General features: G+C 37.0%; 1 protein-coding gene and 1 non-coding gene across 6 annotated transcripts in view; one reads left to right on the top strand and one right to left on the bottom strand.

Annotated features, from left to right (window-relative positions):
- Positions 1–27,541, top strand: part of LRBA (LPS responsive beige-like anchor protein) — a 730,232-nt gene that overhangs the window by 606,775 nt on the left and 95,916 nt on the right. The window lies entirely within an intron of this gene.
- LOC132520131 (small nucleolar RNA ZL8) lies at positions 11,494–11,576 on the bottom strand. Its single transcript, XR_009540493.1, has one exon. It is a non-coding gene; the product is annotated as a small nucleolar RNA ZL8 (small nucleolar RNA).

The raw sequence follows: 27,541 nt of genomic DNA, 5'->3' as shown, positions 1-27,541 counted from the left end.
ATTTTTTTAGACTGATACTATCACATTAGTTTATTAAAACTGTCTTCGTCATCCTTCATTTTCCTTTCCCAATTTCACCCGAGAAGAATGAAGGCATTAATAGGTAAAAGAAATGGGCACCCAGTGGTAGGAAAAAAGAAGAAACTAAGAGAATAAACTTGTACTCCTTGAGGAGAGAATTTTTATGTGTCTTCTATCCCATTCCCTGTGGAACAAGAACTATTTGTGGAAGGAAGGAGAGGTCAAGGGTTCTAGAGTAAGACCAGCAAAAAACAGGTCAGAAAGCTTTATTCACAGATAGCAGTAAGGCCACTCCTAAAATGAATTTGCTTTGAACTTCAGGCAGTCCTCAGAGAGTAACAAAATTAGATCACAAAGGAGGGGAGTGTGTTGTGTCCACATAGCAGAGAATATGGTGTGGAGAGTAAGGCAGGTGTTCCCGTAAGATTAGGTTACCATTTTCGGTTCTCAATAAAGATGATCTAATGTGCAGGAAGCCTATTCAAGAGATTAGTTAACCTTTTTCAGTTCTGAGAAAAGATAGGCAAAATGTAAGTCCAGGGAAAGCATGTTCTGTGGTTTAATTTTATGAAGAAAATAGATGGGTTAGGCAAGTTCAGGGAAAGTATATTCTCTGGTTTTGTACTTATAAAAAAATAGGCTAACTTTTTAAAATGAGAGTTACAGAAAAAGCTTAACCCGTTACAGAAGGAACCCTCCTTTATTTGTGTGATAATCAAGCTATCAAAGTACAAGATGGAATTACCAGTCAGAATGCCTTGTAATGGCACTGAACTTTGTGCATTTCCAAGTGCTTGGAAGATTAGAAGTTCTCATCTGAATAAATAAACATTAGTTGCAGATATTCTGTACATCCTCATCCATTGACAAACATAAATTATCTAAACAAAAATAGAAATCCAGATCCTTGTATTTTCACAACAGATTCCCTGTCCCACGTTTATTGCCAACAACCCTGACAATATGTGCCATAGGAACTTGTTGGTAAATCCATTCATTATTGATCCTGCTGCTTACAGTGGCTCAAGTAAGACTGCTGGTACCTGGGAGTGAGACTGCTAGACACATTCATGGCTTGTCTCTAGAGTTTTGATTCCTCTTTTGATTCAGGTCATAAGAAAGCAAAATTCTGAACAGTATTGTCTTAATCTCCCACGGAAATTCTTCTTAATTTAAATCTTCCTAGCATTAAACTTACTGCTTCTCTAAAGGTGAATAAGAGACTCTTCTTAGGTTGCAAGTGATTCTTTTGAATCTTTCACAAAAAGTATAAACTAAAGATATAATTCCTTCTTCTGCATGTAACTATAATCTTCTTGAACCATGCTAATAGTTCCTTATATTTCTTTATTCATCCAACAATTACAGTGTCATATACCTTTCTAGGCTCTAGAACAGTGTTTTCTACTAAAATTTTCTATGATGGAAATCTGCACCAACCATTGTGACAGTCACTAGCCACATGTGGCTTTTGAGCACTTGAAATGTCATGAATATTTACTGAGGAACTGAATTTTTAAATTTTAACTAACTTACATTTAAATAGCTACATTTAGCTAGTAGCTACTGTATTGACAGTACAGCTCTTATGATGTAATGGTTAAAAATAAAGTCCCTGCCTTCTTGGAGTTTACACTTCTATGATATCCATAAACTAGCTTAAGCAACTTATGGTATATCACCTCACTTAATCCTCCAACAGCTTTTTAAAAAATGATTACACTTGTTTGGAAACTTTTCTTAGTGTTTTTTTTGTTGTTGTTGGGGGGTGGGGTTGCTGCATCAGGTCTTAGTTGCCCCAGGGCATGTGGGATCTTAGTTCCCCGACCAGGGATCGAACCCACATCCCCTGCATTGGAAGGTGGATTCTTTTCCACTGGACCACCAGGGAAGTCCTGTTTGGAAACCTTTAATGACACTCCCTGCTATGAACCATATTGTTTCCCTCCAAAATTCATATATGGTAGCCCTCCCCCTCCCCCATGTGACTCTATAGGTTATAGGACCTTTAAGGACGTGATTAAGGTTAAATAAGGTCATAAGGGTGGAACCTTGATCTAATAAAACTAGCGTCCTTATACAAGAATGAGTGACACCAAGAGATCACCCTCTCTCTGCCAGGGGAGGACATAGTAAGAAGTCTGCAAGTCCTATTAATGAGGAAGAGAGTTCTCACCAGAAACTAAACCCTGCCAAAACCTTATCTTAGACTTTTCAGCCTCCAGAACTTTGAGAACATAAATTTCTGTTGTTTGAGCCCCTCAATCCGATATTTTGTTATGGCAGCCTGAGTATACTAAGACACCCCCAATCTTCCTTTTCTATTGATACTTTAGTATCATGACTCTAGCTTCAGTATTTTCTATCATCTAGTTGCAATAACTGTCAAATCTAATTTTCCTGTGGTAACTCTACAAAATATAGTTGCATGATCACTTCTGCTTCTTATATTTACATTATTTTCATGTCTTTGCCTTCCAAATAATTTTTATCCAAATGTTATTTATGGCTTAAGGACTATCTTAAATTTTACTTCCTTGAGGAAATTTTCTCCTACTCCATCCCTTCCCACCTTTTGAATTCCTATAGAATCTAGAACTTACAACTTAATCGATATTTCTTACTTTTCAGTTTGATTTCCTTAAATGTGTAAAATTCTTCTAGGGCTAGAATCTTACTTTTTTCATAACATCAATCTTAAGTTAGCTTAATTCTGATGAAGAAAAGAGAGAATTGACTTACTCTCAGGCCAAGGGAGTGTATTGAATCAATTACAAATTGCAGTTTATCCAATATATCAAACCTAGTAATTTGAAAAACTATTGTGTTTGGTAATCTTATCTTTGGATATTGTACTGAAATATTGAGCAGATGCTTATTTAAAAGAAGAAGTCTAACATTTTACCTTGCGATCTAAAACTATAGAAAGGTAATATAGATTGCCTTCTGAAAATATTTTGAACTTTTTAATGGCAGAAGATGAATGAAAATAACATGAGAGAATATTATTTCAGAAGTTTCTTTAAAGATTTTCATGTTTCCAGTTTTTCACTTCTCTTTAGTGTCCAATATACCATATTGATTGGATTGTCATTAATAACTTATTGATATATATCCTTTTTAGTTTGTTAAATCATACTCTATGAAATAATGTTTAGAAAACATTAAGGAAATACAGTGTTAGAGAAAGGTATTCTAAGTATTTTTTTCTTCATTTTAAATATTTTTGAGTAGTGGTTAGATAGTTGTGAAGAATGCTGATTTTGATTATTGGAAAGGTAAACACTGAGAGTGTCTTAGTTATATGCCTTTTCAGCAGAGCTACTATTCCAGAGTTAAATCAATATTTAGTATAGTTTGGCAAACTAAATTTCAGTCTTTGCATCCTGGTTGAGGATTAGTAACTCACTGGCAGCAGAAAGATGGCAGTGTTATTTCCAGACAGTTTGTTCTTCTCAATATCAAGACAAGGCCTAGTTGGCCCTATGTGTCTAAAGCTGCCAGTTTTCCTGTGGCTTCTTTATTCCTTTATCCAGCTGCTACTCACTGCTATTGCCACATTTGCCCTCTGGCTCATGGGATTGAATGCTCAGCTTCCCCTGAGGCTACTGTTAATGCTTCCTTTTTACTCTATTGGCTGGAAATGCACTTGGCATCCTCAGTCTCAAACCTCTCCTCCCTCTTTTTCAACAGACACCAAGCACTTAAGTAGCACTTTCAGCCTCCACCAGTTATCAGTAGTAGCTTTCAACCCCTCATTTCTGATCTGGTAACTCAGCACACTGTCCCAAGAGAGCTTGAGTAAGCCAATTTGCCTCCTCTTCCCTCCTTCCTATGTCTGTTGGTCTTCCTTTTCTCTTTTTCCTCTTTATCCATTTCCTTGATTGCGGTTTTGTTTTTGTTTTACTCTCTGTATAATCCTTCTGATGATTTTTTTCTGTTTGCTTTTAGTACTGCAGATGCCACAGAGTTAGGCAAATATTTGAAGTAGAAAATAAAACATTAGTAAATTTTTTAAAATAAACAAGTTTGTACAATATTTTAACTGGATCAACTCAGAATTGTGTTTAGTTTTTTAATACCTTAGTCTACTTGCCCATGTATGGCTGTAATACAGATTCTGTATTATAAGTTTATTGGGTTGTGGGTATTTTTGTTTTTGCTTTTATATGCAGAGTTGTAGATTTTATATTTATTACAGGTCTACTTGTTCGAGACAAGTATATAATATATAATATAATATGGGAAAAGGTATTATTTCTACCAAGGGTTTCACAAGGAAAAGAAAAGCCATTTAGGTTTTTGTTTGTTTTCACCTAAAATGACTTGAATATGCAATTTGAGGGTTTTTTTAAACTAACTCCCTTCTGAATATTCTATGAATGTTAGCTTTTCATTTTTTATGTAATGGTTTGTAAACATCTTTTAGAAATTTATAATCTAAGACTTGTGACCCAAAGATTAGAAAATAAAGATAATACCTGTTAATCTGGGAATTAAGAATAATAACAGCACTCTGCAGGCCTCATTTATTAAATTCTGCAAAGGCTATCCAACTGTTCCAAATGTCTGCAAAATAAAAACATGAAAAATTCATATTGATGGTAATACACCTGGATGAGCCATTTAAGGCCTCATCCCCTTCTATCCTCACTTCCTTTCATTTTAATGCTTTCCTGTGGGAAAAAAACTTCAGATGAACTTTATGTTTTATAAAAATCTAACCAATTGTATATTCTTTTTCTATAACCCTTTTTAACCAAAATAAATATTGTTTTACTCTTCCTCCACAATTAAGTCTGCATCTTAAAGGTACAAAGTTTTTCTCATTATAATCCCCTAAACGTGTTCTTGTTTTTGTTTAGTTTTTAAGGTTTAATATTGGCTTTATGTTTAAGGGAAGCATCAGCCCATAAGAAGGTAGTTGCCTTTTCTGAACCTTAAGAGTTGTGGCCACTCTGTTTCTATGCAGAGAAAAGGGAGTAGGGAGGGGCAGAAAGGAGAGGAGGATCTGCTTTATCACACTCCTAAGTAAGTATTCCCAGTTTAAAGATCTTTAGAAAATGTGTTGTATATATCAGTGTTTCATAGCCTTTTTAAATTTTTTTTTAACTTTTATTTATTATTTTTGAATTTTATTTATTTTTTTATACAGCAGGTCCTTATTAGTCATCCATTTTATACACATCAGTGTATACATGTTAATCTGAATCACCCAGTTCATCACACCACCACCCCCACCCCACTGCGGTTTTCCCCACTTGGTGTCCATAGGTTTGTTCTCCACATCTGTGTCTCTATTAATGCCCTGCAAACCAGTTCATCTGTAGATTTTTCTAGGTTCCACATATATGTGTTAATGTACGATATTTGTTTTTCTCTTTCTGACTTACTTCACTCTGTATGACAGTCTCTAGATCCATCCACGTCTCTGCAAATGACCCAATTTCGTTCCTTTTTATGCCTGAGTAATATTCCACTGTATATATGTACCACATCTTCTTTATCCATTCGTCTGCCGATGGGCATTTAGGTTGCTTCCATGATCTGGCTATTGTAAATAGTGCTGCAGTGAACATTGGGGTGCATGTGTCTTTTTGAATTATGGTTTCCTCTGGGTATATGCCCAGTAGTGGGATTGCTGGCTCATCTGGTAATTCTATTTTCATTTTTTAAGGTACCTCCATACTGTTCTCCATAGTGACTGTATCAATTGACATTCCCAACACAGTGCAAGAGGGTCCACTTTTCTCCACACCCTCTCCAGCATTTGTTGTTTGTAGATTTTCTGATGATGCCCATTCTAACTGGTGTGAGATGATACCTCATTGTAGTTTTGATTTGCATTTCTCTAGTAATTAGTGATGTTGAGCAGCTTTTCATGTACTTCTTGACCATCTGTATGTTTTCTTTGGAGAAATGTCTATTGAGGTCTTCTGCCCATTTTTGGATTGGGTTGTTTGTTTTTTTAATATTGAGCTGCATGAGCTGTTTATATATTTTGGATATTAATCCTTTGTCCATTGATTCATTTGCAAATATTTTCTCCCATTCTGAGGGCTGTCTTTTCATCTTGTTTGTAGCTTGCTTTGCTATGCAAAAGCTTGTAAGTTTCATTAGGTCCCATTTGTGTATTTTTGTTTTTATTTCCATTACTATAGGAGGTAGATCAAAAAAGATCTTGCTGTAATTTATGTCAGAGTGTTCTGCCTTTGTTTTCCTCTAAGAGATTTATAGTGTCCAGTCTTACATTTAGGTCTTTAATCCGTTTTGAGTTTATTTTTGTGTATGGTGTTAAGGAGTGTTCTAATTTCATTCTTTTACATGTGGCTGTCCAGTTTTCCCAGTACCACTTATTCAAGGGACTGTCTTTTCTCCATTTTATATCCCTGCCTCCTTTGTCATAGATTAGTTGACCATAGGTGTGTGGGTTTATCTCTGGGCTTTCTATCCTGTTCCATTGATCTATATTTCTGTTTTAGTTCTAGTGCCATATTGCCTTGATTACTGTAGCTTTGTAGTATAGTCTGAAGTCTGGGAGTCTGATTCCTCCAGCTCTGTTTTTTTCCCTCAAGACCGCTTTGGCTATTCGAGGCCTTTTGTGTCTCCATACAAATTTTAAGATCTTTTGTTCTAGTTCTGTAAAAAATGCCATTGGTAATTTGATAGGAATTGCATTGAATCTGTAGATTGCTTTGGATAGTAGAGTCATTTTCACAATATTGATTCTTCCAATCCAAGAACATGGTATATCTCTCCTGCTGTTTGTATCATCTTTAATTTCTTTCATCAGTGTCTTATCGTTTTCTTCATACAGGTCTTTTGTCTCCCTAGGTAGGTTTATTCCTAGGTATTTTATTCTTTTTGTTGCAACAGTAAATGGGAGTGTTTCCTTAATTTCTCTTTCAGATTTTTCATCATTAGTGTATAGGAATGCAAGAGATTTTGGTGCACTAACTTTGTATCCTGCAACATTACCAAATTAATTGATTAGCTCTAGTAGTTTCCTGGTGGCATCTTTAGGATTCTCTGTGTATAGTATCATGTCATCTGCAAACAGTGACAGTTTTACTTCTTCTTTTCTGATTTGTATTCCTTTTATTTCTTATTCTTCTCTGATTGCCATGGCTAGGACTTCCAAAACTATGTTGAATAAGAGTGGTGAGAGTGGGCATCCTTGTCTTGTTCCTGATCTTAGAGGAAATGCTTTCAGTTTTTCACCATTGAGTATGATGTTTGCTGTGGGTTTGTCATATATGGCCTTTATTATGTTGGGGTAGGTTCCCTCTCTGCCCACTATCTGGAGAGTTTTTATCATAAATCGGAGTTGAATTTTGTCAAAAGCTTTTTCTGCATCTATTGAGATGATCATATGGTTTTTATTCTTCAATTTGTTAATATGGTGTATCACATTGATTGATTTGCGTATATTGAAGAATCCTTGCATCCCTGGGATAACTCCCACTTGATCATGGTGTGTGATCCTTTTAATGTGTTGTGGGATTCTGTTTGCTAGTATTTTGTTGAGTATTTTTGCATCTATATTCATCAGTGATATTGGTCTGTAATTTTCTTTTTTTGTAGTATCTTTGTCTGGTTTTGGTATCAGGGTGATGGTGGCCTCATAGAATGAGTTTGGTAGTGTTCCTTCCTTTGGAATTTTTTGGAAGAGTTTGAGAAGGATGGTTGTTAGCTCTTCTCTAAATGTTTGATAGAATTCACCTGTGAAGCCATCTGGTCCTGGACTTTTATTTATTGGAAGGTTTTTAATCACAGTTTCAATTTCCTTACTTGTGATTGGTCTATTCATATTTTCTATTTCTTCCTGGTTCAGTCTTGGAAGGTTATACCTTTCTAAGAATTTGTCCATTTCTTCCAGGTTGTCCATTTTTTTGGCATAGAGTTGCTTGTAGTAGTCTCTTAGGATACATTGTATTTCTGCAGTGTCTGTTGTAACTTGTCCTTTTTCATTTCTAATTTTATTGATTTGAATCTTCTCCCTCTTTTTCTTTTTCTTTTTTAAATTTATTTATTTACTTATGGCTGTGTTGGGTCCTTGTTGCTGCGTGTGGGCTTTCCCTAGTTGCGGTGACCAGGGACCACTCCTCATTGCAGTGCACGGGCTTCTCACTGAGGTGGCTTCTCTTGTTGCGGAGCACGGGCTCTAGGTATGCGGGCCTCAGTAGTTGTGGTGCACGGGCTTAGCTGCTCCGCGGCATGTGGGATCATCCCGGACCAGGGCTCAAACCTGTGTGCCCTGCACTTCCAACCACTGCACCATCAGGGACTGGCAGGTGGACTTCCAACCACTGGCAGGTGGACTTCCAACCACTGCAGGTGGACTTCCAACCACTGGCAGGTGGACTTCCAACCACTGCACCATCAGGGAAGTCCCTCCCTCTTTTTCTTGATGGGTCTGACTAATGGTTTGTCAATTTTGTTTATCTTCTCAAAGAACCAGCTTTTAGTTTTATTGATCTTTGCTTTTCTTTTCTTTGTTTCTATTTCATTTATTTGTGCTCTGATCTTTATGATTTCTTTCCTTCTACTAACTTTGGGTTTTGTTTGTTCTTCTTTCCCTAGTTCCTTTAGGTGTAAGGTTAGATTGTTTATTTGAGATTTTTCTTGTTTCTTTAGGTACGCTTGTATTGCTGTAATCTTCCCTCTTAGAACTGCTTTTGCTGTATCCCATAGGTTTTGGATCCTTGTGTTTTCGCTGTCATTTGTCTCTAGATATTTTTTGATTTCCTCTTTGATTTCTTCAGTGATCTCTTGGTTATTGTTTAGCCTCCATGCGTTTGTGTTTTTTACATTTTTTTCCCCAGTAATTGATTTCTAATCTCATAGCGTTGTGGTCAGAAAAAATGCTTGATATGATTTCAATTTTCTTAAATTTACTGAGTCTTGATTCGTGACCCAAGATGTGATCTATCCTGGAGAATATTCCATGCACACTTGAGAAGAAAGTGTAATCTGCTGTTTTTGGATGGAATGTCCTATAAATATCAGTTAAATCTGTCTGGTCTGTTGTGTCATTTAAAGCTTGTGTTTTCTTATTAATTTTCTGTTTGGATGATCTGTTGTACACTCATTGGTGTAAGTGAGGTGTTAAAGTCCCCCAGTATTATTGTGTTACTGTCGATTTCCTCTTTTATAGCTGTTAGCAGTTGCCTTATGTATTAAGGTGCTCCTATGTTTGGTGCATATATATTTATAATTGTTATGTCTTCTTCTTGGATTGATCCCTTGATCATTATGTAGTGTCCTTCTTTGTCTGTTGTAATAGTCTTTCTTTTAAAGTCTATTTTGTCTGATATGAGAATTGCTACTCCAGCTTTCTTTTGATTTCTATTTGCATGGAATACCTTTTTCCATCCCCTCACTTTCAGTCTGTATGTGTCCCTAGGTCTGAAGTTTGTCTCTTGTAGACAGCATATTTTTGGGTCTTGTTTTTGTATCCATCCAGGAAGCCTGTGTCTTTTGGTTGGAGCATTTAATCCGTTCTCGTTTAAGGTAATTATCAGTACCTATGTTCCTGTTACCATTTTCTTAATTGTTTTGGGTTTGTTTTTTTAGATCCTTTTCTTCTCTTGTGTTTCCCACTTAGAGAAGTTCCTTTAGCATTTGTTGTAGAGCTGATTTGGTGGTGCTGAATTCTCTTAGCTTTTGCTTGTCTGTAAAGCTTTTGATTTCTCCATCGAATCTGAATGAGATCATTGCTGGGTAAAGTAATCTTGGTTGTAGTTTCTTCCCTTTCATCACTTTAAATAGGTCATGCCACTCCCTTCTGGCTGAGTTTCTGCTGAGAAATCAGCTGTTAACCTTATGGGAGTTCCCTTGTATGTTATTTGTCAATTTTCCCTTGCTACTTTAAGTAATTTTTCTTTGTCTTTAATTTTGCCAGCTTTATTACTATGAGTCTCGGCATCTTTCTCCTTGGGTTTATCCTGCGTGGGACTCTCTGCACTTCCAGGACTTGGGTGGCAATTTCCTCTCCAATGTTACAGAAGTTTTCAACTATAATCTCTTCAAATATTTTCTCTGGACCTTTCTCTCTCTCTTCTCCTCTGGGACCGCTATAATGCGAATGTTGTTGCATTTAATGTTGTCTCAGCGGTCTCGTAGACTGTCTTCATTTCTTTTCATTCTTTTTTCTTTATTCTGTTCTGCAGCAGTGAATTCCACCGTTCTGTCTTCCAGGTCACTTATCCGTTCTTCTGCCTCAGTTAATCTGCTATTGATTCCTTCTAGTGTATTTTTCATTTCAGTTATTGTATTATTCATCTCTGTATGTTTGTTCTTTAATTCTTCTAGGTCTTTGTTAAATATTTCTTGCATCTTCTCGATCTTTGCCTCCATTCTTTTTCCGAGGTCCTGGATCATCTTCACTATCATTATTCTGAATTCTTTTTCTGGAAGGTTGCCTATCTCCACTTCATCTAGTTGTTTTTCTGGGATTTTGTCTTGTTCCTTCATCTCGTACATAGCCCTCTGCCTTTTCATCTTGTCTATCTTTCTGTGAATGTGGTTTTTGTTCCACAGGCTGCAGGATTGTTGTTCTTCTTGCTTCTGCTGTCTGTCCTCTGGTGGAAGAGGCTATCTAAGAGGCTTGTGCAAGTTTCCTGATGGAGGGACTGCTGGTGGGTAGAGCTGGGTGTTTCTCTGGTGAGCAGAGCCCAGTAAAACTTTAGTCTGTTTGTTTGCTGACTGGTAGGGCTGGGTTCCCTCCCTGTTGGTTGTTTGGCATAAGGCGACCCAACACTGGAGCCCTGGCTCTTGAGTGGAGCTAATGGCAGACTTTGGGAGGGCTCACACCACAGAGTACTTCCCAGAACGTCTGATGCCAGTGTCCTTGTCCCTTGGTGAGCTGCAGCTGCCTCCAGGCTCTGCAGGAGACCCTCCAACACTAGCAGGTATGTCTGGTTCAGTCTCCTATGGGTCACTGCTCCTTCCCCTGAGTCTCGACGTGCACACTATTTTGCGTGTGCCCTCCTAGAGTGGAGTCTCTGTTTCCCCCAATCCTGTTGAAGTCCTGCAGTCAAATCCCACTAGCCTTCAAAGTCTGATTCTCTAGGAATTCCACCTCCTGTTGCCGGACCCCCAGGTTGGGAAGCCTGACATGGGACTCAGAACCTTCACTCCAGTGGGTGGACTTATGTGGTATAAGTGTTCTCCAGTCTGTGAGTCACCCACCCAGCAGTTATGGGATTTGATTTTGTTTTGATTGCGCCCCTCCTACCATCTCACTGCAGCTTCTCCTTTGTCTTTGGATGTGGGGTATCTTTTTTGGTGAGTTTCGGTGTCTTCCTGTTGATGATTGTTCAGCAGTTAGTTGTGATTCCAGTGCTCTCGCAAGAGGGAGTGAGAGCACGTCCTTCTACTCTGCCATCTTGAACCAATCTCCACCAATTTTACTTTAAAAAAAAAAATACGGGTGGGCTGGGGAATTGCCACACAGGGTGGAAAGAAGCATAAGAGTGGCTCAGGTGGTTTCAACGATCCTCAGAGAAGTTCTTAGAGACTCTAGTCCAACCAGGTCATCATTACCATTCTGGGTCTGGCAGAAAAACCACAGTACCCAGATAGAAGGCATGCTACTCGCCACTTCTTGTCACAGCTTGTTGATGAAGTGGCAGGAACCATTACCTGGGCATCCCAGCTATCCCAACAGCACTTCTCCAAGAGGAGAACTCCAAACTTTAGGCCTTCAGCCACCAGGCTAGCCCTGAATCTCTGTGAAGGGGCACTGCCCCAGCTGGGCTTCCAAAGCTCTCAAGCTTTATTCAAAAATAACACACCAGTGAACATCTTAAGCCCCCTCGAGGTGCTGTGGACCCTCCTTTGAGAATCAGGGGCCTGGGAAGAAACCAATGAGTTAGCAGAAGCCAGGGCGACTACCAGACGAGTCCCCCCTTCCCTGGGCTGGGTCAGTTCCAAGCAATGGAGTCACAGAGACATCAGAAACTCTAGTCTGTAATGATAGTTCATCCTGCTTAGCCCAAGACTTCGGTCCCCTATTGTCCAGCACGGCCCTGAGGTACCTGTACGCCGGCAGCTGTGCAAAGATGGCGCAGACAGTTGCCTTCCCTTTGTTGGAAGGTTTCACAGCGGCCTCCAGGTGGACCCCAAAGCCACCATCTTCACCATCCACAAGTTCACTGCACAAACAGCTCACAGCCTTTCAAATAGGTATAAAAACTGCACCACTGTTTTAGTGTTTGCATTAAGGAAACAATAAACAATGGCTATCTTATTATAATAAATTGAATATACTTTTTAAGCTACACATATGATCCCTGCCAGACTGTAATGCCACACACACACCCTTTCCACTACCCATAAGGCAGATGGGTAGCTATTGACAATTTTAGCATTTAGAAATTCTTTTTGGTAGTCTTTTTTTAATTTTTGAAATTATTTATTTATTTACTATTTCTGGCTGCATTGGGTCTTCGTTGCTGTGCGCGGGCTTTCTCTAGTTGCGGTGAGCAGGGGCTGCTCTTCATTGCGGAGCACAGGCTGTATGTGTGTGGGCTTCAGTAGTTGTGATGCACGGGTTTCTCATTCTGGTGGTTTTTCTTGTTGTGGAGCATGGGCTCTAGGCACATGGGCTTCAGTAGTTGTGGCAGTTGGCTCAATAGTTGCGGCGCATGGGCTTAGTTGCTCCGTGGCATGTGGGATCTCCCCAGACCAGGGCTTGAACCCATGTCCCCTGCACTGGCAGGTGGATTCTTAACCACTGCGCCATCAGGGAAGCCCCTTGATAGTGTCTTGCTCTAATTTAAGCGCACTTAAAAAAATTCTGCCATCAGGAAGGTAACAGTTGCTACCTACATTTTGTTAAGCTTGTGTGCTACAAATACATAGAATACAATAACGATGCTCTTGGTCCTTCATATACATTTTATTCATATACATTGCCCTACAAGAGTTATATGATACCTGGATGGCAAACTTCTATACATTATATAAGTGCTTCATGTCCTCAAAGCTTTTAAGTTACCTATAGAAAATTGACCAAGAAATAATTCTTATTTTAAGTAATTTTTCATTTGGTGGCATCAGTAAGTGATTTTTTAAAGATCAGTGTACTTTTTTAGTACCACTTTGAGCAATACTACTGTCCGATTTCTGCATGCAGTACTCCTTGCTTATGTTCATATAATCATCCATAAGACATAGTAATTTGAAATGAGTTACTAAGTATTCTTTGTCTGGATGCATCTAAAAACAGAAATAGATATCCATAGACCTGGTGAAAGCTGAAGTAGAGTTTGTATAGATATTACAAATACAAATCATCTTGGCATATTTCAGTACTTGTTTACCATTATTTTGACTGCCCATAACAGTTTTGCTATTCATTTCTATATTTGTTGTTGTCATCAGTAGGTTGGTCTCTGAACATTAGAAATTTTTATTGTGTCAGTAGTTTAGGCCATATTTTCCATTTTTATTACTTTCTACTATATTCTTTTTTAAGACCCAATTTAATGTCTACTCTTGACTTTTGAGGGTCTATGTTAATTTAAATTTAGTTAATCAGCTATCTTAGAAACTATTGGATTAATTTGCCTTGAAAAAAATCACAAAACCTTGTTCATATTTACAACTTAACTTTTCAGAGCCACAATCCTTTGGCCTCAGAGAGGGGCTTTCTCCTGTCATTCCAGTTGTCTGTATGTATCCTCTTTCTTAAGCAGTTTTCTAGCAAATCTCTGGTGGCATGAAACAAGACTTCAAGGCTACTTTCTTGCTTTAGCACCCTTAAACTTAGTTAAAATTAGTTGCCTTCAATTCTTTATCTGTAAATTATATATTTGTATATTATGTTATTTTTTATTTTTCTCATTGAGAATTGTTATTTTTGGAACCTCCATAGAGACAGAACATGAAACAACCTGAATTGTCTGCAAAATAGATCATAGATGATCAAGTGTTTGACTAATTTTAAACGATTAAGCAGAGAAGAGTATGTATATTCATGTCTATCAGAAGTACAAAAAACTACCACCTCTTCGGTAACGTTTTGCCGTTATCAATCTGCCATCATTTGAGAACTTTCCCTTTTTTGCACCCAGTGTATCATCAGTGATGTTCTTAAGTGCTTGAGGAACTATGGATTTTATAGCTGATAGACATGTGGTATCTACATATTTTCTCCCTATCTTTACTCTTTTTTATTTTCTCTGCTTGACCCAGGAATAAATAGGAATAAAAGTGGTAAATCACACCAGTTAGACAATGTTTGTTTTTTTTAAATGATACCAAAAACATCAAAGAAAAAGTAAATTGGACTTTATAAAAATTTAAAACTTTTGTGGTTCAACGGACACTATGAGGAAAGTGAAAAGGCAATCCACAGAATGGGAGAAAATATTTACAAATAATATATCTGATAAGCGTCTGCTATTCAGATTGTGCAAAGGACTCTTACAATTCAACAATAAAAAGGTAACCCAGTTAAAAACTGAGCAAAGTATCTGAGTAGGTATTCCTCCAAAGAAGATATACAAATGGTCAAAAAGCATATGAAAAGATGTTAACATCATTAGTCATAAAGAAATGCAAACAAAACCACTTCACAGCCACTAGCATAACATGAAAAAGACAGACAGTAAAAAGTGTTGGTTAGCATGTGCAAAAATTGGAACCTTCATACACTGCTAGTGGGGTAAAATGATGTACTCTCTTTGGGAAAGTTTGGCAGTTCCTCGAAAAGTTAAATACAGAGTTACCATATGACCCAGCAGTTCCTCTCTCTTTTTTTTTGAATTTTCATAGGGATTCCCTTGGTGGGAGGGATTGCCCTATCACAGCAAGTGAGCAAAGACCCGATGACCATCTGGCAGGAATTGTAGAGAGAAGATTCATGCCAGGATGGAACTGCTGACCTCCAAAATCCCTTCTGGCCCTGGAATATGCAGTGACACCAGTTAACAGAGATGCCTGGGTTTACCCAACAGCCAAGGTGGTCAATGTGACGTTTTGGCTCAGGACTACTGGGCTCATGACATCATTCCACAGGCTCTGCTGCCCTCTGTCCAGCTCGGACACCTTTGGTCCCCTGGGGTGGCCTGTGCACTCCCCAAGAGCTTGAGAGCCCTTAGGAGCTCTGTGGTCCTGCTTTGCAAATTGGATTAGGCTAAGATTCTGTACTGTGGGAAGGTGCCAAGAAGCCATCAAAGGGGATTGGTTGAAGGACCCCCTGATTACCTTAATCCACTAATGCTCAAGTCCCTTGCAGTTGGCCCTCTGTATAGGCAGGTTCCACACCTGGATGGATTCAACTTGGATCCATGGTTCATTGAATCTGTGGTTGCAGAACCTGCAGATACAGAGGGCCAACTGTATACCCAAGAGATTGAGAACATAGGTCTACACAAAAATTGTACATAATGTTCCTAGCAACTTTATTAATAATAGCCAAACAATGAGAACAACCCATATGTCCATCAGTTGATGAATGGATTAACAAAATGTGGTATATCCATACATTTACTATTGTTTAGCCATGTAAAGGAGTGAAGTACTGGTACATTCTACAGCGTGGGTGAACCATGAAAACTTTATGCTAAGTGAAAGAATCCAGACACTAAAGACCGCATATTATATGATCCCATTTATATATGAAATATCCAGAATAGGAAAATCCATAGAAAGACAAAGTAGATTAGTGGTTACCAGTGGGTGGAGGTGGGGAAATGGGGAGTGAGTGCTAATATGTATGGGGTTTCTTCTTGGTGTAATGAAATGAAAATTAGTGATGATGGTTGCACATCTTTGTGAATATACTGAATTGTACACTTTATTTTTTTTTATTAATTTATTTATTTTGGGCTAAGTTGGGTCTTCGTTGCTTCGCACGGGCTTTCCCTAGTAGCAGTGAGTGGGAGCTATTCTTCATTGTAGTGTGCGGGCTTCTCATTGCAGTGGCTTCTCGTTGCAGAGCACAGGCTCTAGGCACGTGAGCTCAGTAGTTGTGGCTCATGGGCTTAGTTGCTCCGCACCATGTGGGATCTTCCTGGACCAGGGATCGAACCCCTGTCCCCTGCATTGGCAAGCGGATTCTCAACCACTGCGCCACCAAGGAAGTCCTAATTGTACCCTTTAAAAGGGTGAAGTCTGTGGTGTATGAATTATATTTCAATATTTAAAAAAAGCACACCAGTTGTCATTTTAATTCATCAGTTGTGTGAAGGGATTTGAAGTGTCTCTGGAAAATTTAAGAGTTTTAGAGCTAGGCATAAATTATATTGGTACCTTTACAAGAGTCTATTAGATTAAGACACTTAAATTTAGCTTTTCAAGCTTTTTTCCTAGAGTAATGTTAAAAAACAAAATGTACTTAATTAAGAAAAATGAACAAATAGAAAATAATGAAAAGCTGTCTTTTTTTATATTGCTAATGTGTGCATTTTTATAAAATACAAATTTTCTTTTTAGTTAGAAGTTCTCACACTTTTAGTGTTTAAGAGTTTGTTAGAAATGCAGATACCAGGATCCCACACCATACTTGTTAACATTGATTCTGGGTATCTGGGGATTAGGCCCTAGAATAATTTTCTAACAAACTTCCTAGGTGATCCTGAGGTAGATGAGTTTCATATCTCTTGCCATATTTGGATTATTTTAGTTTTGCATTTATTTTGAAAGGCAAGTAATGATTAAGAGGAAAGAAAAACTCTAACTTTGCTGAGGGTTAGTTCACAGGTACTTTGGAAACCTTACTATGAGTAGAGTTGAGAGATCCTTGTGGTTCTAACACTGGCTTGACCCTTTGCCAGTGAGGAGTGACATTGTTGTGATCCTGAATTATCTATTTGTTGTTATTTTTTTTCCTGTGTATGGATTTCTTGGTTTATCTTTTATTTGCCTTCATGAATGCTACCTTGGCAACATAATAACCAGTGATATATGAACAGTGTTAGAAAACAAAGCCAAGAAGTCCAGCATATCTTCCTGGAGTTAATAACAGTGCAGCTGAAGATGTTATTCACAAAGAAAGTGGCACTTCTCATTTATCATCAGAGCATATGCTATGAGTTATGTTTCTAGTAATGGTGACAGTTTTGGAGGATTTTTGTTTTGTCTTTTGTTTGAACCATTTTCAACATAATTCCCTTTTCAACTAAAGCATGGGTATGTGACTCTCTTTACTGAGATCAGAGACATGTCTTTGACTATGAAATGTTGTTTTCTAAGTGTGAAACCTTAGGATTGGACCAATAACGTGACACTCGTTACTGCCATCTTCTATCCATTTTAACCAACCAACAACCATTGTTTTTCTAATACAAACTTGATATTTAAATTTTTAGCTTCTGGTGATATTTCTAATTATGGGATTTTTGTATATAGGCATTTACAATGATTTTTGATCCAATATTTACTTTTTTATGTAGTGATTTTCTATTAGTATATTTTGTTAATTGGTAAATTAATATATAAAATTGTTAGTAGTATATAATTAATAAGAATGGCTGAGAAATTATTTTAGTGAATTTTTATTCTGAATCTAGCATATTATTTTATTCAAGTGATCATTAAGATACTAGTTATATTTTTTAACATTATTGTCATTCTATTTGAAGACATCTGTGGTCTTGCTTTCATCAGATGGCAGTGTTTTTCCTACATTACACATGTAATGTATATGGCAAGTTTTTCCTACACTACATGTATGTTAAAATTACCTTTAGATTGTGACTGTCAGTTCTCTTCACCAGAGCTCCTGTGACTCTTTCTTCCATGTCTATAAGGCAGCCTAATGGCTTTGCTCAAAACCAGTTTCCCTGTCTCTGATGGTCGCATGCAAGTTGCCTGGTCTGCTCTTGATATTTCCCAGCGTTCCACATCTTGAAGTTATTTTTAGTATCTGAACTTCCTTTTTAGAAAATTGATCTGGGGAGTTTACATTCTTTAGACAATTAAGATTTTTGAAATTATAGCATTTTAAAAAATAATAAAAGCCATTAATAAAAGTGTGTTTTATTTTTGTCTGGAAATGTGATGATTTTGCTCAGGCACAGAAGAAATAGAGGCTGTGAAGGGCTATGACCAATTTATAAATGCAGCAGTTTTTATTGTGTACCTTTTACAGATTGCTGTCCAGTCAAGCAGAGGACAGTTAATGAGAAAAAAAATTCATAATATTCCCTACCTTGATGGGAGGACCAGTGTTCATTGGAGTTCAAAAACCAAACTGGGCAGGTTGCCTATTGTCAATCATTTATACATGAGAAGTGTGGAATTGTGCTAATAATAACATGTTTTGTTACTTCTAATGATTGACATGATTTTTGACTGCTATTCAGAATGATGGCAAGATATGGGAAATTTAGGAAATATGGACTTAAGATTTTTGAATTCAGGTGATTGTCAAGTACCAATACAGAGTCTACCTGGTATACTCAATTGGGGCCAACAGGGATCAGGCACTTATAAATTCATATAGAGCAAAAATTTTAAACAGATATGAGAGACTTCCAGCTCCTGTTAAGAGGGTCGTTGGTTTACAATCATGATTAATTACTTACATTATTTACAATGTATTATATTATAAAACCTGACATGATCTCCTAAATGGGCACGTGTAATATGGAAAATTGGAGATCTTACAGAGACTTGAAGTACTGTTTGTTTCTTTAAGGAATATGACTTTCTCCTCTCCCACTTCTAAAATTAAAACAATCCTCTGTTTCTAAAGATTTTAAATCAGATCCCAGTTTGCATCAACTGCTACATAGTATAGGGATTCTTAATTTACTTGGTAGACGTGTTTACTGCATACTGTATAGTTTATGAGTATTACCCTAAATGGTTAATTATGGACCCGGGAATCCATGTGTAGAACATTTGCATGAACTAATATAGTTGCTCTATTGTTTGCATATTGGTGGACTCTATTAAAATACTTCACACTAAAGTGTTTAAAGCACTTTTACTAAAGGTAACAATGTTTCTGCTTAAAAGTCTAATGACATTTAACAGCAACTTTAACCAATAAAAAGCTGCAGTTCCTAAACAGATTTTATTCCTACTAAAATATTTATAGTAGTAGTATTTAAGGTATGAAATTTACAAATCATCACCAAAGAATGCATAATAATAATAACCTAAATTTGTGTAGTATTTAACATATTATAAATAGCTTTCACTTATTAGTCATTGGAGCCTCATAATGTGCTTGAGAGGCTGATAGTGAAGATATTCCAAATTTTCTAGAAATTCAGGAAGGCTGATAGGCATGGTCACACAACTAATAAGAAGAAGTAAAATTGTTCTTCTTGCAGATGATATTATCTTATTTATAGACACCCTAAAGACTCCACACACACAAAAAAAAAAACTGTTAGAACTAATAAATGAATTCAGTAAATTTGCAGAAAACAAAATTAACATACCAAAATTCGTTGCTTTTCTATACACTGACAATGAACTGTTTGAAAGGAATAGGAAATTAGGAAAACAATCCCATTTATAATAGTGCTAAAAAGAATAAAATTCTTAAGAATAAATTTAATTAAGGAGATGAAAAACTTACACACTGAAAACTACAAAACACTGGTGAAAGAAATTAGACACAAAAAAATGGCATGTACGTAGATTGGAAGACTTAATGTTATTAAAATGTCCACACTACCGAAAATTATCTACAGATTCATTGCAATCTCTATCAAAAATCCCAACATCATACAGAAATAGAAAAAGAATTCTAAATTCATATGAACAACAAAAGACCTTTAATAGCCAAACAATCTTGAGAAAGGACAAAGTTGGAAGCATCACACTTCATGATTTTAAAATATATTGTAAAACTACAGTAATTAAAACAGTGTGGTACTGGAATAAAAACAGACATTTAGACCAGTGGAACAGAGTAGAGAGCTCAGAAATAAATCCATGTATATATGGTCAGCTGATCTTCAACAAAGTTACCAAGATTATTCAATAGGGGAAGAGTAGTCTCTTAAATAAATGATGTTGGAAAAACAATGTCTACATGCAAAAGAATGAAATTGAACTCTCATCTTACATCATATACAAAAATCAATTCAAAATGGATTAAGAACTATACTCCAATAAAAAATGGACTAAAGACTTAAATGTAAGACCTGAAGCTGTAAAACTCCTAGATAGTAACATAGAGGAAAGCTTCAGGACACTGATCTTGGCAGTGGTTTCATGGATATGACACCAAAAGCACAGGCAACAAAAATAAATAGACAAGGGAGACTATTTCATACTAAAAAGCTTCTGCACAGCAAAGGAAATAGTCAACAAAATGAAAAGGTAACCTATGGAATGAGAGAAGATACTTTCCAACTATATGTCAGATAAGGAGTTAATCTAAAATATGTAAGGAACTCCTACAACTCAATAGCAAAAAAATCTAATAACCTGATTTTAAAATGGGCTAAAGGCTAGAATAGATGTTTCTCCAAGGAATACTTCCCACTAACAAATGGCCAATAGGTGTATAGAAAGATGCTCAAAATCACTACTCATCAGGGAAATGCAAATCAAACTACAGTGAGGTATCATCTCACACCTGTTGGGATGGATATTATAAAAAAAAAAAGACAGCAAGTGTCGGTGAGGATGTGGAGAAATTGGAACCCTTCTACACTGTTGGTAGGAATGTAAAGTGGCTGCGAAAGTAGCAGAGCAGAAAGGGGTTTTGTTGTCTGGTGTGAATAGAATTGAAGAGTGGTTAACACTGGAGATAAACTGTCTCAGGAGATGAGTCCTACCTTGTTTCTGATATTGAATGTACCAGAAACTTTCTAACCTCTAGAATTTTGTATTTGTTCAGCTTATCTAGAATGCTCTTTCCTTAGTACTTCTCTGGCTAACTGATTTTTTTCCTTAAGTCTCCAGTCACATGCCTTTCCAGAGGAACCTTCCCTGCTCATTCTATTCAGAATTCTGTTACTCTATATCCATCACTTTGTAGCACTAGTCGCTATCTGACATTATCTTGTTGAATAATTTGTGTGTTAATGTCAGTCTTCCCACAAGAATGAGGATTTTGTCAGTGTTATTCACTGCTGTGTTCCCAGTTTTTAGCACAATCCCTGACATATATGGTAAGTCCTAAATGAATGTATATTGGAAGAATAAATGAATGAACTGGGGGTCAAAGGGTTTTGTGGGTGAGGAGAAGCGGTAACCAGAAGAGGACTGTCATTTGTTGAACACCTACTATGTGCCAGACGTTCATTGTTTTAGGCATTCTTTCAGATATTATTCTACCACTGTATATATTATCCCTATTTTAAGGAAATTGAGGCTTAGTAAAAATAAGTAAAAATAACTTACCCATTTTTTACAGTTGGCCTGGTAGGGGCCTTTTGAGTCTTAAAGAAATCCTGACTCAGAGATTATGGTAGACTGGGTTTTTGGTTCCACTGAGGAAGAATCTGTTCTCTTTCAGATCGAAAGTCTTCTGAGACAGTCTCAGATGTCAGTAAAGTAGGGAGAAGGAAAATACTACCAGACACTAGATAGAAGCCATGTTTCCAGAATCATTCGGGCCATCTGTTGGGCTTTGGGTTTTTATGGGTTTGGGTTTTACACCTAATAATCTTCTTTAATTGGAGAAAGATCAAAATTGAACTAATTTATTTAAAAGTTGTTTTTATGAGTCTAAAACAGGGATCAGCAAACTATGGCCCAGGGGCCAAACCCAGCTTGCTGCCTGTTAGTAAATAAACTTTTTTTTGGAAAACAGCCAAAATGTTTATTTGTTTATATTGTCAATGTGTGCCTTTGGGCTACAATAGCAAAGTTGAGTAATTGTGATAGTGATCATATGGCAATGCCTAAAATATTTACTGTCTGGTCTTTTATAGAAAAAGTTTGCCAACCCCAATCTAAATCATAGTTCACAGTAACATAAACCAAAATAAAACCTATTCTTACAAAAAGTGAACAACCAAGAATCCACAAAAATCACAAGATTACAGTGATTAAATTTCTAACTGATCTTGAATATCTAGCCAAAGATTGGACAACCCTTAATTTCCTTTCCTGCTCTAAATCCCTGCTTTTTTAATTGTGTAACTGTTCATCCAGATCAGATCATTGTTCTCTTAGGAAGTGAACAAAATGATTCTTTCATTTTAATGTATCTTTTATACTGTGCTATCAAACAGAGAATTTACTACTGATTTCATTGAATCATATATGCTTTGCATTTCAAAACCCATCTCAAAATTATCTTTTCAAAGTAAACTTCCCTGAGTAATTTAGAACCATCATGTAAGAATAGCATTTCTGGTTTCATATACAAATATATTTAGCTAGAATAAGGACATAATTTATAAATATGCAAGGGAAGTGGAATATTTTGTTTAATTTTATGATCAACTGAAAGTAAATCAGAAATCATATATTTACTTTGGCAAAAACGACATAATGATGTTATCTTTCGTTGGCAGGCTCTTTGATTGCTCAGGGTCACATTGTAATATTAATAGGATCCTCAATCTAAGAGAACCTGGAGTATGTTATTTTGCTCTGCTATATATGAAATGCCATAAGCTCCTCTATATTTCTGTTAGGGATGATTATCTGGCTTCTGTGCGACCACTTTAGTTGACAGGTGGAAATGTGTGTGAGTGTGTTGAATAAGGGAAAGCATGAAAGGAGAGGAAGTTGAGGGCATTCCCTCATGAGACTCAGACAAAAACTGGGTGTGAATAAGTGAATAATTTGTTTCCATTCCATCCCCACCTCCCTGCTTCTGAACACAGGCATCTAACACAGAAGAGACTCTGTAGATATGTTTAAATTTTATTTTAATTGAATTCCATTAGAGGAAAGAATATATACGGAAATACAGAAGAGAGTTAAGTTATTTTGGTTAATAGTGATGCGGTTTGACTAATGTAAAGAAAAGAGTAGTTGATACTTAAGACCAAAAAGGAAGTTTGAGGTCAGATCTTCAGAGGGACTTGACTGCCATGATGAGGAATTGGCTGTATCCTGTGTGCAGAGAGGAGCATTGAAGAATTTTATGGAGAAGAGTGGTATGACTGAAGTTCCAATTTAGGAAGTTTACTGTAGTATTAATAGCATCATATAGAATTGAATCTAGTAGGGGCAGTTGACACTAGAGAAATCAATTTAGGGGGCTTTTTCAAATGTTTAGATGATGTGAGCCTGAAGTAGAATAGTAACAGTGGGAATGTATAGCACAGAAGACAAATATATAGGTGGAATTTGTAGGATTTTATACGAATAGAAGTTCAGTGGTATTCTAAAGTTTTGACTTAGAATAACTGGGTGATGGAGCTGAATTTAACAGGAATAGGGAAGTCATGAAGAGGAGACAGTTGTGGAAATATACAATTGCATTCATCCTTGGACAGGTTGAGTTTCAGATGTTGATGCAACACCCAGGTGGAGTAAGCCAGACAATTTAAGTTCTGGATGTACAGCAGAAGTTGCCAATTGGTAGCCCATGGACAGTGTAGAGCTATGGAAATGTTTTTTTTTTGACACGGTGGGTTTTTTTGTTTGTTTGTTTTAATCTAAAATGATTTTTTTTCATCTTACTCTTTAGCTAATAGGTTGACCATAGCTTTCTCTCCTAGCATTTAGAAGATATTATTATGGCATTAGCTTTTCACTTTTGTTGTTGCTGCTGAGAAATCTACCAGCTGTTCCTTTTTAGGATGCTTTTAACATTTTTCCAACTGTCTGATATTTTGCAGTCTTATTATAATGTGTTTAAGTGTGTATTTGTTTTTATTTTGATTGGGACTTATTTTGCACGCCGAACCTAAGGATTTGTGTCTTAAATACATTCTGAAAAGTTCTCAGGAATTATCACTTTGGTATTGTCTCCTCCCCATTCTCTCAATTTATTCTTGGTAGAATTCCTTTCAGATGTAAGATTCTTTCTCATTCCATCCTCCAGGCCTACAAAGCATCTCTTGTATTTTCCATTTTATTATTTCTCTGTTTTCCATTCTTGTAATTTCCTCATATTTTTTATATCAGTAATTGTCCCTTCACTTATTTCAAATCTACTGTTTAAGCAGTCCACTGTAAACTTAGTGGCCGTATTTTTCATTCTAGAATTTGTTTGGTTCTTTTTCAAACCAACTTTAAAAAACAACTGTGTCTCCTTTTCTTATATTCTCATTCTTTGTTTGTCTCTAGTAACTTAAAACATTTATTGTACAAGGAGCCTTGTTCAGTATTACCAATATCTGTAGTTTCCTTTGTGCTATAGGACGACTCTTGCTTACGATAGTCTGTTCCCTCATATATTTGGTAATTGGGATTGTGTGTTCATCTTTAGGCGAGGCTTTACCTGTTAGAATCCTTGATTGATAGTACGCCTCTCCAGAGTGCTTTGTGTTTGCTCTTCTAAGTATCTCAGTCAGGGACCAGTTTGTACATAAATTTCAGACCTCTTGGTTATACTTTTAAATCCTGTGTCCATATGAGGGTCAGACCTTTAGATATGAACTCCTAAGGGAGGCTTTCCTACCTAAGCCCAGATCAAGACAGAGAAGCTTTACTCTTTATCCTGCTGTTTGTAAATAGATGTTTTTTCCTGGCCTTCTTTTCCCTGAGGTCATGGCTCTTCATGGGTTCCAGCATTGTATAGGGGGAAATCTCACTTCCAACTCCCTCCTCTCTCACCAGCCTACAAGAGGAGCCAAGGTCTCCTGTACCTTTTCTTCATGGGCATTAGAACCAAACCCAGCAATCCCACTACTGGGCATATACCCTGAGAAAACCATAATTCAAAAAGAGTCATGTACCAAAATGTTCATTGCAGCTCTGTTTATAATAGCCAGGACATGGAAGCAACCTAAGTGTCCATCAACAGATGAATGGATAAAGAAGATGTGGCACATATATACAATGGAATATTACTCAGCCATAAAAAGAAATGAAATTGAATTATTTGTAGTGAGGTGGATGGACCTAGAGTCTGTCATCCAGAGTGAAGTATGTCAGAAAGAGAAAAACAAATACTGAATGCTAACACATATATATGGAATCTAAGAAAGAAAAAAAAAAAGGTCATGAAGAACCTAGGGGTAAGATGGGAATAAAGACACAGACCTAGTAGAGAATGGACTTGAGGATATGGGGAGGGGGAAGGGTAGGCTGTGACAAAGTGAGAGAGTGGCATGGACATATATACACTACCAAACAAACGTAAGGTAGATAGCTAGTGGGAAGCTACCGCATAGCACAGGGAGATCGGCTTGGTGGTTTGTGACCACCTAGAGGGGTGGGATAGGGAGGGTGGGAGGGAGGGAGACGCAAGAGGGAAGAGATATGAGAACATATGTATATGTATAGCTTATTCACTTTGTTATAAAGCAGAAACTAACACACCATTGTAAAGCAATTATACTCCAATAAAGATGTTTAAAAAAAAAAACCCCAAACTTCTCAACTTCTTAACTGAGACTGAAAACAAACAAACAAAAACCACCCAGGTGTTATCTTTATCTGTTTACAACTCTGTAGTACTTTTTTCTCATTTTATTAGTTATTGTTTGTTTGTGACTCCTGGGGATTTCTTTTGCTGCTTTCTTTATAACACAGTTTTCGTTTAAAAGCTTATTTGTTGTTATTTTTCCCTTTGTAATTGGTGCATGCAACAACTAAATGCAATGTGGGTTACTGGATTTGATCCTGGAACAGAAGTGAGGGCATTGGGGGGGAAATGGTGAAAGTGACAGTCTCTGCATATACCAGTATAGATTTTCTGGTTTCGATATTTGTGTGATTATATAGGTTAACATTTGGAAAATTGTGTGAAGAGTATATGTAAACTGTACTATTTTTGCAGTTTTTCTTTAAGTCTAAAATAATTAGACTTAAAGAAATTATTTCAAAACAAAGCTTTAAGAAAGCATATTTGTTTTATTCAGCACTTCTGAATGCTTTATAGTGAGAGGATTTTTAAATTTATTTCTGAAATAAACTTGATATTTTAAGATTTTAAGTAAATGGAGTTGGTTGCCATCATTAAAAAAATAAAATAGAGATCCCTCCGTCTCCCAACTTTAGATTTCTGGCCTTTTCTTTAGAAGTTAGATTATCTGATTGTACTGGAACTACATTAGTGCATGGCAAAATCAGGTGGAGCTAGGTGATGTCCACACCTTAGGCATAGCTCTCTAGTTTTCTGCAACCTTTATCCTTTTCTGCTGTTTTATATCCAGTTTGCCATATTAATTTCCTCTTACCTACCTGGATTCCATAGATACATAAATATGTAACCTTTGATCCAGCACTTAGGGGAGAGATCAATGTTGGAGACAGAGATTTGGCAGTCATCTATATTGAATGATAGTTGAAGGTAGCAGGAGTTCATGACTTTACCTTAGAATGTAAGGCACAGTGGCAAGAAATCCAGGGGCAGAGCCCTGGGAAACAATTTTCTTCTGAGAACAGGAAGACAAAGAGGAATGAACCCATAAAAAAATCAGTAACAGTTTAAAAAGTAAGAATGTATATGTAATGTTAAAAGTATATAAGAGAAGGTATTTCAAGAGCAATTGGATGGTTTAAAATATGCTTCACAGTGGTCTCACCAAATGCTGATGTGATATATTTTTTTGTTTGTTAATAGCTATGCTTGTTATCCTTCCTTCCCCCTCCCCACCCCTTCCAAGTCATAACCTCCACTCCCTTCTCTGCTCTCTTTTATGCCTTGGAAGGCTGATCCGCTATGGATTGCAAAAGGCAAGTGGGAGACAGGATAGCAAGCAAAGGAGGTCACTTTGTTTCTTGCCGTCACTCCGTGCCTGCTTCAGGACTTAGACCTTCAATAGCTACAGCTATTGATACATCCAGGCAGTTTCCCTTTCATAACTTAAGCACTTGACAAGCCCTAGTAATACTAATTCCTCCCCTTACTCTTTCAGGCCTATGGGTTGTAATGCTATCTCACTGTCGAGTCTGCAGGTTCCTCAGAATGGCTTGTTGGTTTCGTTGACCCTGTATGTGAATAGAACCTTCATCAGAGTCTAGTCTAATTGTGCCTTCTGATTCCTGCTAGGATCCTGACCAGTACATTGGGTGTATTAGTTATGGTACAGGCTAAGTTATTCTCTGTCATGTTTAAGCCACTGTATCTTGGAGTCTTATTATTTCTCTTTCACGTACCTAAGACTTATATACTTTTAATTTGTCATGGGTAATATTATTTAGGGTCTCCTCATTTTTCTCTCATACACAGAGAAGAGGAACCTAAAGCTGGAGAGCGAATCTGCCAGTTGTAGCACGTGACTTCCATCTCTAGGCCCAAGATGGGTCTAGTTTGCTTCATTTCCTAGCCGGTAGGAAGGGGAATGGAAACATGGCCATTCTTTTTGAGATGAGCAACCTGGAAGTGGAACATACTTACTTCTGTTCATATCTCATTAACCATAACTTGGTCACATGGCCTCATCGAGTTAGAAGGAAAAGTGGTAAATGTGTCTCTGGCTAATATTTTTATTATTAAAGAAAGTAAGAGTGGATATTGAATGAC

Source organism: Lagenorhynchus albirostris, chromosome 4, assembly GCF_949774975.1.
Source record: "Lagenorhynchus albirostris chromosome 4, mLagAlb1.1, whole genome shotgun sequence".
Lineage (NCBI taxonomy): Eukaryota > Metazoa > Chordata > Mammalia > Artiodactyla > Delphinidae > Lagenorhynchus > Lagenorhynchus albirostris.
Note: the sequence above shows the minus strand (reverse complement) of the source record. Positions and strands in the feature narration are given on the sequence as shown.